Below are 15885 nucleotides of genomic sequence, written 5' to 3' on the forward strand. Positions count from 1 at the left end.
TGACCTACGACCCATAACTTGACTTCTCTGTTGTCGTTGTTCAGTCGCTCAGTCGTGTCCGACTCTTTGCAACCCCATGGATGCAGCACACCAGGCCTCCCTTCATCCCAGAGCTTGCTCAAATTCATGTCCATTGAGTCGGTGATGCCATCCAATCATCTCATCCTCTGTCATCCCCTTCTCTTCCTGCCTTCTATTTTTCCCAGCACCAGGGTCTTTTTCAATGGGTCGGCTCTTCGTATCAGGTGGCCAAAGTACTGAGGCTTCAGCATCAGTTCTTCCAATAAATATTCAGAGTTGATTTCCTTTAAGACTGACTGACCGATTTCCTTGTTGTCCAAGGGACTCTCAAGAGTCTTCTCTCCAACACCACAGTTTCAAAGCATCAATTCTTTGGCACTCAGCCTTCTTTATGGTCCAACTCTCACATCCATACATGACTACTGGGAAAAACCATAGCTTTTACTAGACAGACTTTTATCAACAAAGTAATGTCTCTGATTTTTAATATGCTGTCTCGGTTTGTCATAGCTTCTCTTCCAAGGAGCAAGCGTCTTTTAATTTCATGGCTGCAGTCACCATCTGCAGTGATTTTGGAGCCCAAGATAATAAAGTCTTTCACTGTTTCCATTGTTTTCCCAGTTACTTGCCATGAAGTATTTCCCATTTATTTGCCATGGGACTGGATGCTATGGTTATAGTTTTCTGATTGTTGAGTTTAAAACCAGCTTTTTTACTCCCCTCTTTCACCTTCATCAAGAGGCTCTTTAGTTTCTCTTCACTTTCTGCCATTAGGGTGGTGTCATCTGCATATTGGAGGTTATTAATATTTCTCCCAGCAATCTTGATTCCAGTTTGTGCTTCATCCAGCCCAGCATTTTGCATGATGTACTCTGTATATAAGTTAAATAAAGAGGGTGGCAATATACAGCCTTAACTTAACAATACACACTCCTTTCCCAATTTTGAACCAGTCTACTGTTCCATGTTCAGTTCTAACCGCTGTTTCTTGACCTGCATACAGGTTTCACAGGAGGCAGGTAAGGTGGTCTGGTATTCCCATCTCTTGAAGAATTTTCCACAGTTTGTTGTGATCCAAACAGTTAAAGGCTTTAATGTAGTCAATGAAGCAGATGTTTTTCTGGAATTCTCTTGCTTTTTCTATGATCCAATGGATGTTGGCAATTTGATCTCTGGTTCCTCTGCCTTTTCTAAATCCAGCTTGTACATCTGGAAGTTCTCGGTTCACATGCTGTTGAAGCCTAGCTTGGAGGATTCTGAGCATGACCTTAGTAGCATGTGAAATGAGTGCAATTGTGCAGTAGTTTGAACACCCTTTGGCACTGCCCTTCTTTGGTATTGGAATGAAAACTCCATGACTTCTCTATGCCTCTTCAATTGCCTCAGTTATAAAAAGAGGATAATAAGTGTGGCTATTTAAGGATTAAAAGTCATAATATATGGTATATGTAAAAGTGCTTATTCATCCCAGTGCCTGCTACACTGACTATGCCCAATAAATGGTAATCATTATTTATTATTATACATCAGTTTGCATGCTTCTTAACCAACAGAAGAAGAAATAATCACAATCACAAACATAATGCTGTCCAAAACAGTCCCTGAATTGCTTGAATGCTGATGAAAGGAAATAATCACGGAAGACTAGAATTTAAACCTAGTATGCAACTACTACTTATCAAATTGATATGAAAATGTTTTTGTCAACAAGAGAAATTGTTACTCTACAACTATGATTCAAATTAAATTATAGCATTTGATTTGTTATCATTTTGCTCTTAGAGTTAACAAAAATTGGTTGACCAAAAAAGAAATAAAACTATTTCTAGGATGGAAAAAGTATATATTCTTTCCCAAATGTGTTTTGACTTGAAGCAAATTTTGAGTACACACCTACTTAAAAAAAGAAAGCATTGTCATAGTGAATATAAAAAAAGAACTTATTTAAATATAAAAAGTAAAGACTCATATACTGCTAGTAGGAAAGTACTTTGGAAAATGGTTCTTTATTACAAAGTAAAGCTGAAAATATGCACCAACTGTGACCCAGCAACCCTTTTCATATGTATACATCCTAAAAACACTCTTCTCACCTGTACCGGGAACTGTGTACAAGAATTTTCAATCACATTGTCCATAAATACCAAAACCTGGAAACAAGCCAAATGTCCAGCAAGAGAAGAATGGATAAATTATGCTCATACAGTAAAAAAATGTAGTAGCTTCCTACTGCTGACGTAACAAATCACCATAAATTCAGCAGCAAAACAACATAAAGTTACAGTCTTACAGGTCTGGAGATCAGAAGTCCAGACTTCCACTGGGGCTAAACTCAAGGTGTCAGCAAGGCTATGCTCCTTCTAGAGTCTCTAGAGGAGAATCCTTTTCCTTGACCTTTCCAACCTCAAGAAGTTGCCTTCATTCTTAGGTTCATGGCCTCATCCACCATCTTCAAAACTAGAGTGGTTTAGTCAAGCATCTTCAAAACTCTCTGACCTGTGCCTCCATCATCACATCTCTTTATTTCCCTCTGACAAAATATATATGCCTCCTTTTTGAAGGCCCCTTGTGAGTACAATAAGCCCAAGTGGATAATGAAGAATAATCTTCCCATCTCAGAGCTTTAATTTAATGACACCTATAAAGTTCATTCCCCTATAAGGTATCATATTCAGAAGTTTCAGGGATTAGGAAGTGAATATCTTTCAAATAATACCATTATTTGAAAAATATACTAAAATGAAGAAACTACTGCTACTCTGAACTACATGAAGAAACTCAAGTGTTGTTTGTTGTTTAGTTGCTAAGGTGTAACAGACTCTTTTGCGACCCTGTGGACTGTAGTCCACCAGAATCCTCTGTCCATGGGATTCTCCAGGCAAGAACACTGGAGTGGGTTGCCATTTTCTTCTCTAGGGGGTCTTTCTGACCCAGGGATCAAACCAACGTCTTCTACATTGGTAGGCAGATTCTTTACCCTGAGCCACCAGGTAAGACAGCAGATATTGAAAAAAATCAAGCAATACAAAAATATACATACAATGTAAGTCCTTCCATATAAAGTTCAAAAATAAGCAAAACTAAACTATGATAAATAGGGGTACAAATATAGGTAGTTAAGTCTATAAAGAATAAAACAAGAAAATGATTTTTCATAAAAAGCCTAAGAACGAATTGCTTTGGAGTAAGAAAAGGGCTCCCCTGGTAGCTCAGTCGGTAAAGAATCTGCCTGCAGTGCAGGAGACCCATGTTCGATCCCTGGATCGGGAAGATTCACTAGAGAAGGAAATAGCAAACCACTCCAGTATTCTTGCCTGGAAAATCCCATGGACAGAGGAGCCTTGCAGGCTTATAGTCCATGAGATCAAGAGAGTCGGACATGATAGTGACTAAACCACCAAAAGAAAAAGGGATGAGATAAAGAAAGGGCTTCTGAGATACTAGCAATGTTCTATTTCTTGTCCCCTTGGCTTTCCTCTTTAAACTGTACACACACTTTTACATACCCTATGATTAGGGCTTCCCCAGGGGCTCAAACAGTAAAGAGTCTGCCTGCAATGCTGGAGACCTGGGTTCAATCCCTGGGTCCGGACATCCCCTGCAGAAGGAAATGGCAACCACTCTGGTATTCTTGCCTGGGTTCTATAGACGGAGGAGCCTGGCGGGCTACAGTCCATGGGGTCACAGAGTTGGACACGACTGAGTAACTAATGACTCTTAAAAAGAACAGTAACAGATAACAGTAATATAAACCAGAGAAGGAAGAGCCAGACACAACGTAGATTAGGCAACAATCATCTAGCAGTATGACAGCAAGAGACTGTCCCATCTGTACAATGGTCAAAAGTCAGGTAACCTGTGAGTTGGGCATGAGGCAGAAATCTAGGTTCAGAGTAAAGAACAGGCTTACAAGCAACTGCAAAATCACATGTCTTCTAAGACACTTTACAAAGTCTTCCTACAAAACTATAAATTTCTTGAGATCAAGAGCAGAATTCTTCTCATCTTTGTATCTCAGTACCTAGTATAATACCTACCACAGAATAATTATTGAATAAATAATGAATGGAAGAATGAATGAAATGTCTTTTACCACCCAGACAGTTGAATGAAAAGAAGTAGTCCTCAAGTAAATAAGTAAGAGTTGACTTTTAAATTTATCGTATGTGCCAAGTTGCTTCAGTCGTGTTCAACTCTGTGCGACCCCATAGGCTGTAACCTGCCAGGCTCCTCTGTTTATGGGTATACTGGCAAGAACACTGGCAGGGGTTGCCATGCCCTCCTCCAAGGAATCTTCCTGACCCAGGGGTCGAACCTGCATCTCTTATGTCTCCTGCATTGGCAGGCGGATTCTTTATCACCGGCATCACCTGGGAAGCCCAATTTAACAGAATGTCATTCAATAATTCTTACAAACACATAGAAGAGTACAAAGAAGTATAAATGCATAGTTTTGCCCTCAGTGAGATTACAATCAAAGGAAGAAGTTAAACAATCATTTCCAAATTATTTTTTGAAGTAGAATACAATATAAAACCAGAAATTAATAGTATTAATAATTTTCTGGATTAAAAAGGCAAAATATATAAGTTCAGTTCAGTCACTCAGTCGTGTCCGACTCTTTACGACCCCATGAATCGCAGCTCGCAAGGCCTCCCTGTCCATCACCAACTTCCGGAGCTCACTCAAACTCATGTCCATCGAGTCAGTGATGCCATCCAGCCATCTCATCCTCTGTCATCCCCTTCTCCTCCTGCCCCCAATCCCTCCCTGCATCAGAGTCTTTTCCAATGAGTCAACTCTTCACATGAGGTGGCCAAAGTACTGGAGTTTCAGCTTCAGCATCATTCCCTCCAAAGAAATCCCAGGGCTGATCTCCTTCAGAATGGACTGGTTGGATCTCCTTGCAGTCCAAGGGACTCTCAAGAGTCTTCTCCAACACCACAGCTCAAAAGCATCAATTCTTGGGCGCTCAGCTTTCTTCACAGTCCAACTCTTACATCCATACATGACCACTGGAAAAACCATAGCCTTGACTAGACAGACCTTTATTGGCAAAGTAATGTCTCTGCTTTTGAATATGCTATCTAGGTTGGTCATAACTTTCCTTCCAAGGAGTAAGCATCTTTTAATTTCATGGCTGCAATTACCATCTGCAGTGATTTTGGAGCCCCCCAAAATAAAGTCTCTCACTGTTTCCCCATCTATTTCCCATGAAGTGATGGGACCACATGCCATGATCTTAGTTTTCTGAATGTTGAGTTTTAAGCCAACTTTTCACTCTCCTCTTTCACTTTCATCAAGAGGATTTTGAGTTCCTCTTCACTTTCTGCCATAAGGGTGGTGTCATCTGCATATCTGAGGTTATTGATATTTCTCCCGGCAATCTTGATTCCAGCTTGTGCTTCTTCCAGCCCAGCGTTTCTCATGATGTACTCTGCATAGAAGTAAAATAAGCAGGGTGACAATATACAGCCTTGATGGACTCCTTTTCCTGTTTGGAACCAGTCTGTTGTTCCATGTCCAGTTCTAACTGTTGCTTCCTGATATATAAGTCAATCAACATCAAACTGCAAGGGCCAACACATATGATAAGCCGGAACTGGGGAGATTAACATGGGCTAAGATAATCACACCAGGTTTCTGAGAGGAGCTAGATAGAATTTATAGTGGTTTGCTGGTTGCTGGCATGTTGCTTCAGTTGTGTCCGACTCTGTGCGACCCCATAGACGGCAGCCCACCAAGCTCCCCCGTCCCTGGGATTCTCCAGGCAAGAACACTGGAGTGGGTTGCCATTTCCTTCTCCAATGCATGAAAGTGAAAAGTGAAAGTGAAGTCGCTCAATTGTATCTGACTTGCAGCAACCCCATAAACTGCAGCCTGCCAGGCTCCTCTATCCATGGGATTTTCCAGGCAAAAGTACTGGAGTGGGTTGCCATTGCCTTCTCCATAATATACATACATCTGCTCTTTTTAAGATTCTTTTCCAATACAGGTCATTACAGAGTACTGAGTTCCCTGTGCTATTCAGTAGGACATTGTTAGTTACCTATTTTATATATTGTAGTGTGTATATGTCAGTCCCAATCTCCCAATTTATCCATTCCCGTAGTTTTAAGTTAATTGTGAATATCAATCAGTGACAGCATTCCTGAACAAAAAGTCCCATTCCAGTAATTGGCACAGTAATGTTTAATTAATGAATTCATGATAGAATTAAGCCTTGGCCTTTACAAATAGGATATTACCAAAGTTGTAGCATTTAAAAAAAAAGGACAGGAAAGCAGCAACTGAATACCAGTTTTTCCACTTTGCCATACCCTCATATAACCTGTGTGCATCTTCATTACCTTTCCTCTTTCCCCACAATCCCATCAATCCTTTCTCCTCCTTTAACTGGACCTGCCAGGCCCTGGGTCTGATGGTCCCTTACTCATCTTGCCGGCCAGTCAGTGCTTGGCCGTAGTGCATTTCAATGGTCTCAGGTTTTCCACTAGTCCTATCTCCCATAACCAGCTTTAAAATATATGACTGGATGAGTAAACCCTTCTCTATTAACTTTTATAAAAACCATTCATTATCCCTTAAACATGCTGGGCTTCAAAGTGTTTTCCCTCATACAGTATGGTGCACCACTGCCAAGGGAAGCTCCCCCTCCCACTGGGGTCATCCAGGGAGGCTATAGAGTGCTCCTTTGACTTCTAAAATGAAGCTGACTCACTGGTGATTGCAAAATAGCCCCAAATTCTCCCATAACTGTATACACATGCCTTAACAATGTGACCTTGCTCCGCCTGCCATTGAAAGGTAGAGCTTCTTCAGCATTCTGGAAACTGGGGTTGGCCCTATGACTTGCTTTGATCAGTGGGACATCAACAAATATGTTCCAGAAGGTTAAAAAGCACTTATGCTCAAGACTTCCCCTCTTTGGCTGGTTTTGGGAGCAAGATAATGAAGAAACCCAAGCTAGGTGACTGCTTCACACAGACGAGAGCAAATGAGCCCAGACAAGACCAAAAGAACCATTCAGCTGAACCCAGTCAAACTGCCAACCCACAGAATAATTTATGAATTATAATTTTGGTCCCTGAGCTTTGGGGTGATTTGTTTAATGACAAAAACTAATTGAGGTGTAAGCAAAAAAGCAGAAAAGAAAAGGAGCAAAGCATACAAGTACAGGAGAAAATGAATGCATACATGAGTCTAAATGAAAAAGAGTTCTGATTACAGTGAGAGAACACATAAGCCTGAAAGTAAATTGAGTTTGGATTGTAAAAACCAGGCTAGGAAGAAAATGGACTTCATTCAACTTAAACACAGAAGGAAGAGCCATTGAGGACTTCAGAGCAGGGGAGGATATAACGCAAGAGCAAAGGAAGTCCAGTTACAACTACTATTATCTAGACAGGCTGAAGCAAAAAATTCTCCTACATTTGCAGGAAGCTAAACAGATAACAGCATGGTTCTATACGTGCCATATATAGCTTATGTAAGATTCTGTTCTTAAATAGAAAAACAGGAACATTATTTTTACCACAATTTTAATTTCAATGAGAACAGTCCTAGAATTAATCATCAGAAGAGCTTATGACGTGTCTAAAGAAATAAGGAAAATATTTCTGAAACTATGTTTGGGCACAATGATAATACAGATTTCTAATGACAGCATAACTTTGAAATATGATTCCTCTTTGTTTGAGATTTCAAATACCCACCAGACCACTTTAGCTTCTGACCACCACAGTTAACAGAGACCAGATTCAGCCTCCCACCTTAAATGGGAAAAATAGACAAAATATATGAAATGAAGGATTTTAGACACTAGACAATAGGCAGCACAGAATGAGGATCCACAAAAGAAAATAAGTGAGGTCATCCTTAAGATTGCCCCCAGCTTATTGTCTGAGAGAGTTTTCAGACTGCAGCATAGGAATGAGGAACCCAAACAGAACTAAGCAGTCTCACTGAGTTGAAGAGACAGAATTAAGAGTTTTGAGAAGGCCAAGGCAAGGGAGAACACTGAAGAGAGCTGTCCAAAGATATGCCTCTTGATATCTAGAGGCGGTTCCTCTTGAAACTTTGGCTGAGTACTTTTGAATGCATGTGTATAACAAAGCAAAGAACAACTAGAAAGGCGCAGGCAGAACAATCCTTAATGATCACACAGGTCTGTGAAGAGTCTGTATAGTCACAGGGTGAAAAAAATTTTTTTTAAATCTTTAAAAACATCCAGGGCCATGAATGCATCTAACTATTTTCAAATAACTATCTCAGAACAAATCCCCATAACATTTATGAAAATTAAAAAAAAAAAATTCAGCACACAACAGTGTAAAATCATAATGTCTGGCATCCAAAGAGAAATTACCAGGGATACAAACAAGGAGAAATAACAATCAATAAAAACAGACTCAGAAATGGTGCAGATGATAAAATGGAGGACAAGAACTTTAAAAGAGCTAATACAAATATATTCAAGAAAATAGAGAAGAGCATTAAGCATGAGGAAAGAAATGGGGAGTTTTTTTTAAATGAACTTCTAGACATGAAAAGTATACATCTGAGATTTTTTTTAAATACACTGGATAAATAAAATAAAATAAAATACACTGGATAGGATTAATACCAGCTTAACCACTGTGAAAGAAAGGATTAGTGAAGCTGAAGGTAAAGAAAAATGAAACACACAAAATTAAATATACATAGAAAAAGACAGAAACTAAACAGGGCATCAATGCACAAAAGGATAACATCAAAAAGCCTAACATACATATAACTGGAATCCCTGAAAGAGAGAATAGTGAGGTTGTTTATACTTTTATTTTGGTGTGAGTTATTGCAACCATGTTATTGTATATAAAGTTTCTCTCCACTTTCAGTAAATATTTTAATTTCTGGATACATTTATTTGGCCCAAAGAGATTACAAGCTAAAACAAAACAAAACAAAACAAAACCTGAAGAAAAAAATGTCTGAAATTTTTCCAAATTTGAGGGAAACTATCAAACACACTAAACAAATCTTATTATTAAAGTTAAAAAATGGATGCTTTCAAGATAAAACTAAAGTGTAGACACAAATATACAAAGACTACACACGAGCTAAGCTTTTCAAAATATCTAATAATACTAACATAAACAACAGTAGTTAGTATCAAGAATAGGATAAACCCCATGATATTTTTTTTAATGCTGTAGGTTTTAGTAAAAGCCTCTCTAAAGGGTTGGTAAAAAGAAATGAAGATGAATAACCCTATTTGCTGATAGCAAAAGAGAAGAAAAATTTAGTCACCACTCACACTTCAACTGTTCCTTCTAAACTTTCACAAGAGATAAATTATACTTCCAGCAATATGGACTCTCCCTGGGCGCATATATTCAAGAAAGCAAAATATCTATTTAAAGTGAAGAGAAGCTTTACAAGTCAGTTATGGTTACAATTACCTACAACAGAATAAAAGTGTCAACAACCTAGTTCTCCTCTCCCTGGCTACTGATACTAACAACACATAAACTAATTCTTCCCTTATAGAAAGTACAGTGTAACTTACATAACCAGGTTGTAAGGAAAACACTCAACAAGACCATTCCTTGGATAAAATCTATTGTAACCAGACCAACCAAACAATGCATTGTCTATGATCCTCCCACTAAGAAAAAAAAAAATCAATAAAGAACCTTTTCTGTAGTGATCTTCATTATAATTAAAGTATATTAACTTCTTTTTAAAAATAGCAAAAAAAAATCAATAACCTTTTCTGTAGTGATCTTCATTATAATTAAAGTATATTAACTTTTTAAAAATAGCAAAACTATATATGTATATATATATGTGTGTGTATGTGTGTGTGTACTGAGGCAGAGAGGTTAATTAATCTAAGGTCCTATGACATGTTCTCACAGAGATGAGAAAGGATTCAGATCTCATCTTGATGCAAAATTAACAGTTTCATTCATTTAGTAAGCACTGAAGTTTGTGGCTATACTAACCTTATTTTATAAACCAAAAATTAGGAGCCAGCATATGATAAGGGATATTTTTTCTGATTTACAAATAAATTTATATATTTTAAAACTTACAAAGATATTCAACCTATATCCTAGTTACTTGTACATTTAATAACTTACCTATAAGCTGCTGGACTCTGGCTATAGAGAGACTCAATCTACCTGTAAGACCTCTTTCTTGTAACCATATACACCCTCCTACTGAAAGTGCCTACTCCTAACTTCTGATGTTCAAAGAGTGTGAAACATAACATAGGAATTCTGTCAGTACTTAAGCAATTGAGACCTGGGAAAACCCAACGTTGAAACCCACACTGGAGGGAAGGGGTGGCCTCTTCAGGGCAAAAGTTTTCAAAGTGTCCTGGTGTCCGGAAAGGATTTGTCCAAAGCTGTTTCAGAAGTTGTATGAACGTTTAATTTGAATTAAATATCTTCATTTTAAAAAATTTATTTTAAATCATTTAACTGCTCATAGCTATAAAATATCCACTAACCTCTGCAACTGGTAGACTATGCAGAATAAACTGTGGTTGATAAAATAGAAGACTTTCCTGAATCACTTCCCAGACTGTAGGTTTGTCAGTTAATACATTTATGTGGCAGTCTGCATTTTCCCTTCACGATTCTTGGAACACTTGTAATTCCTTGTTCTACGATTGTCTCTTCCAACTGTACTGCAAATTCTAAAAGTGAGATAATTTCTGTCTTGTTCCGTGCTGAATCTCTAACCCCTACCACAGAAACATAGGAGATATTTAACAAATATTTAAATATTGCTGAGAGAAATATCAATAACCTCAGATATGCAGAAGAGACCACCCTTTTGGCAGAAAGTGAAGAAGTAAAGAGCCTCTTGATGAAAGAGAAAGTGGAGAGTGAAAAACCTGGCTTAAAACTCAACATTCAGAAATCTAAGATCATGGCATCCAGTCCCATCATTTCATGGCAAACAGATGAGGGAACAATGGAAACAGTGAAAGACTTAATTTTCTTGGGCTCCAAAATCACTGCAGGTAGTGACTGCAACCATGAAATTAAGACACTTGCTTCTTGGAAGAAAACCTATGACAAACCTAGACAGCGTATTAAAAAGCAGAGACGTGACTTTGCTGACAAAGGTCCATCTAGTCAAAGCTATGGTTTTTCCAGTAGTCATGTATGGATGTGAGAGTTGGACCATAAAGAAAGCTGAGCACCAAAGAATTGATGCTTTTGAACTGTGGTGTTGGAAAAGACTCTTGAGAGTCCCTTGGACTGCAAGGAGATCCAACCAGTTCATTCTAAAGGAAATCAGTCCTGAATATTCATTGGAAGGACTGATACTGAAGCTGAAACTCCAATACTTTGGCCACCTGATGCAAAGAACTGACTCATTGGAAAAGACCCTGATGCTGGGAAAGATTGAAGGTGGGAGGAGAAGAGGACAACAGAGGACGAGATGGTTGGATGGCATCACCGACTCGATGGATATGAGTTTGAGTGAGCTCCTGGAGCTGGTGATGGACAGGAAAGCCTGGCGTGCTGCAGTCCATGGGTCACAAAGAGCTGGACACAAGTGAGTGACTGAACTGAACTGCAATAGTTCTAAGGAGAGATACTGAAGATCAGAGAGGCTAAATTAAGGTGGTAGCAGTAGAAATGAAAGGGAGAGGGTTTGTGCAGGTAGAATCAGGGGGAAAAAAAGAAAAAAATTAATGAGATGTTTCAAACTGGGTGACTGAATAAATAGTGCCACCTTCATCTATATAATTAAAGAAGTTAAAACAGGGTTGACTTTGGTCTTGGACGGGTTGAATATTTTAAGTGCTAGACAAGTCCAGCAGAAATGAAGTCCTAATCTAGCTTACTACTTACCATACAATTTAGCTTCCAGATGATGTTTTCAAATCAAATTTCACGAGAAGCAAGGCTCATATTTTTCTCTTTAGTTATTCATTTCCCCCTCTATTTTCCTCCTCTCATCTCTGCATTAGTCACTGAAAAATACTGATAAAACTTTTTCTGAGAAATTTTAGAAAATGAGGCACCTAGCAGATTCAAGGAAAAAAGTTGAGGGCAAGGCTTTCCAAAATTAATCCATAACACACAACATAAATGGAACACTAAACGTTAGACCAATATTAGCAAAATACAGTATTTAGATGATCACATGGCTCAAACAAGATCAGAGAAACAACGCAAAATCATTTTTTTTAAAAAGGCAATTACATGGAACTTCAGAAAGATAAAAAAGAAATTAAAGTATAGAAATGATGATAAAAGCATTTCAGTAAAAACAGACATAATGGCAAATAAGTTTTCTAACACAAACATTAAAAAATACTGATTTTTATTTTCAATAGATGCAAATTCTCTAAAATAAATATCTAATATATACATGTATATATGTATAATATATAATAATGATACTTAAACATGGTTAGGTTATTTCTTGACAGCTTAACAAAGGGAGCTACAAAGCTATTACCTCCCATTTGTCAGAAGACACTACAACAACCCAGTGCTTTTTCTTCTTTTTTAATTTTTACTGGCATATAGTTAGATTCCATCCTGGGATCAGGAAGAGCCCCTGGAGAAGGAAATGGCAATCCACGCCAGTATTATTGCCTGGGAAATCCCATGAACGAAGAAGCCTGGCAAGCTATAGTCCTTGCAGTTGCGAAGAGTCGGACATAATTGAGCGACTAAACAACACAGCTGATGTGCAGTGTTGCCCTAGCTTCAGGTGTACAGCCAAGTGACTCAATTATACATATATCCACTTTTTACAAGCTTTTCCCATGTAGGACATTACAGAATATTGAGGTTCTTTTCAAAGAACACTTAATTTTTTACCTTGGGAAGATCTACTCTAACTGAAGTGAAATTCAATAGCTTAATACAATAAAAAGCAGCTATCAACATTCCAAACACCAAGGATCTTATATACAAATGTTAAAGAAAAAAAAAAATCACAGAAAAAATCCAAATGCTAACAAAACTTGACATGTATTATGACTCAATTAATACTAAGAACACTTAAAATATTAACCACACAGACAAGAATCATTATGCTTAACTTAGTCATATACCATAAATGAAAATATACCAAGAAGTCTGCTTAAAAATCACTTGTTTAAAAGAAATTTTCTGACAAAATTGATGTTGATGTTATATAAAAAATATAATTTCAATCTGTATTTTAAACTTACAACCAAGGATCACAAGATATTGAGGAAACTTGTGAGTGGTTATATGTGTTGGAATTATGCTCAAAATTCAGCTCTAAAATTCCAAACTTTTTTCATATAGACCTGAAAGCTCTTTTATCAAATATGGAAATATGATATTTAACCTAAAAGCACTGAGTATTTACAGCACAAAAGCTATAAAAGAAAAAAAAAAAGTTTTTTTAAATAGAAAGATTCTATTCACTGAAGCCTGAGGGGGGAAAATCTACCCCATCACAACTATTGTTTACAATATACTGAATAACAACAACAACAAAATGACAACGAAGTAAAACAGTATAAACGTTTAATTTCATATTTCAAAACCTATAAATATTAAAAATGTCCCACCATATTAAATACTTACCAAATAAACTGATATAGTTCCAGCTATATTTTGAATGTTTCTCAAAAACCTCAAAAATAGCAAAGAAAGAAACACATGACTCTAGTAATTTTGAGTAACATGCACTCAAACTGTAAAGAATTCCACATATCTATAAAAGAATTTTTCTATTAGAGATTTTTTTAAATGTGAAAGGAAGCTATACTGTCCATTAGTTCTCAAATGCTTTTTCATTTGCTAATCAATTCATCTGTCACTAGTTCAGTAATGCTCAAACATTTTCTCTTGTTTTATACTATTTTTTGTTTTTTCAGACAACAAACATTTATCATGAGGATTAGGAATCTTATAGTATCTTAGTTGGGTGGTTCCAGCTCACAGTCTGTCCTGAATTGAAGCAAATCATCATTACTTTAAGATACAAAACTTATAAAGTATTGCCTGCTCCCCCCATCACCACCAAAGTTAAATTCCATGTCATAGCATACTGAACTCTGTAATATTTATTTACAATGAGAAAACCACAAACTAGCACTGTCACATTTTGGTGCATTTTTTTTTAACGTAAAATACCCTCAAAAGTTTTTTGTATTATATTCGCTTCACTAAAGCAAATGAGCCTTAATCTCATGAAAATTTCCTGAGGCATTAAAATAAGTATTTAAAAGGAAGTCAAAAAAAGACACAAAAACCTGAAGTTATATATAGTACAATAAAGAATTTCCGATATTATGTATCAGCTATAGTATAAGATACACTATCCTTAGCCTCCTGCTGCTGCTGCTAAGTCGCTTCAGTCGTGTCTGATTCTGTGTGACCCCATAGATGGCAGCCCACCAGGCTTCCCCGTGCCTGGGATTCTCCAGGCAAGAACACTGGAGTGGGTTGCCATTTCCTTCTCCTACTGAATATCAAATTTATTTCAACTTAATATTACAAATTAATGATGCTAGGGACTTCAATTTCTTTTATGTGTCTAAAACTAAAAAAAGAAAAATCATTTTGTAACATAAAGGAAAAGTTACTAGAAAAACTTTCTTTTATAACCATGCTTCAAACATCCCTTTTAGTGCCTAGACAAAAATGTATCACCTGGAAAACAAAAGCTTCTAAATTAGACACTCCTCTCAGTATGTTTTCAACTTCAAAAGAGCACAAAACATCATCCAAGTCCATACACTTGTTAATCTGAAAAAATTTTAGAGTTGAGATGAATTCTTCAAGATCTGTCATGATTACTGCTTTATTAAAAAAAAAAGCATTCAGCTTTAAAATAAATCGCCCATCATCCTTTCCCTGAAAAATGAACGTTACTCTATTCCATTCAGCCAAAAGAAAACAGCAAATATATCTTTGTGGTCTAGCTTAGCAAATCAGTATTTAGAAATCTGTTATTAATGGATCAGAACCAAACACTGTAACAAAATACACTGAGTTGGATCCTCCGTGTGTCTGCAGGTGCACATTCATAATATCATGATCCTCACATATGTGTTAAAAACTTAATTGTTACTTAATACCAAAGCATCTTTACATAATACATAGGTTATTATAAAACTGCCCTCTTTAATGTTCAAAAAAAGAACAATTTCTAAAGTGAAGGATGAGAAGAGTAATACCAGATTGCCGCCACCTATCAACTTTAATTCAAAGCAAAGCACAACTCAATGTCATTTATACCTCTAAGGCAGCCACGACTAAAACAAAATTAAGTTCACTGTGGATAAAGTATCCTGGCATCCCACTGGATTATTTACTTCTGATTTGATAGTAAGTATGTGTGGAGTCTTTTGTCCTTCCTGCAACATTCCAGGATGTCAACACCATCTTAGTCAAAGGAAATGAGGAGCAAATCCCTCAGGTCTACCTGGCACCCTAAGTATCAGAAAGTCATGGCTTCCACGGTCGTTACTACACAACAAACAGATTCTATAGTCCCGTGCCCCCTTCTATTAGATCTGGGAAAGCGGGGTGGGAAAGAAGTGTTTAGTATATCCTGAGAATCCTCTGTGTTCAGTCCTGGTACCCGAAGCAGCATGAATACAAGTGGTATGTGGGTCACGCACAGAGAGAGAAACAGAACGAAGCTTTGTGACCCTCCAAGTTCAGTGAAGACACCAAAAGCCTCTGGGGATACGGGACACAACCCTCCGGAGAAACCGGGGAGAAGCAGACGGTCTCCAAGTTGGAGTGACTGAGTCTGGCACAAGCCCAGGGCGTGGGTAGCGACCGAGGAGTCTCCGGTTTCCCTCCCCTCTACACCACGGTCCGTCACTGGGCAAGGGGTGCGGCCGGAGGAGGG

General features: G+C 37.6%; 1 protein-coding gene across 7 annotated transcripts in view; it reads right to left on the reverse strand.

The window, feature by feature from the left end:
• Positions 1 to 15885, reverse strand: part of TTBK2 (tau tubulin kinase 2) — a 135026-nt gene that overhangs the window by 118547 nt on the left and 594 nt on the right. For 2 of the 7 annotated variants that reach the window (XM_059890615.1, XM_059890612.1), the window contains exon 1: positions 11883 to 15380. The exons of 2 other annotated variants lie outside the window; for them this stretch is intronic. The gene's annotated coding sequence lies outside the window, so the exon portion shown is untranslated. Of the gene's footprint in view, positions 1 to 11882; positions 15381 to 15885 lie in introns of those variants that run through there. 3 more of the 7 variants (XM_024997793.2, XM_010809199.4, XM_059890611.1) reach the window with 3 other exon arrangements.

The sequence above is a fragment of the Bos taurus genome, chromosome 10, assembly GCF_002263795.3.
Source record: "Bos taurus isolate L1 Dominette 01449 registration number 42190680 breed Hereford chromosome 10, ARS-UCD2.0, whole genome shotgun sequence".
Lineage (NCBI taxonomy): Eukaryota > Metazoa > Chordata > Mammalia > Artiodactyla > Bovidae > Bos > Bos taurus.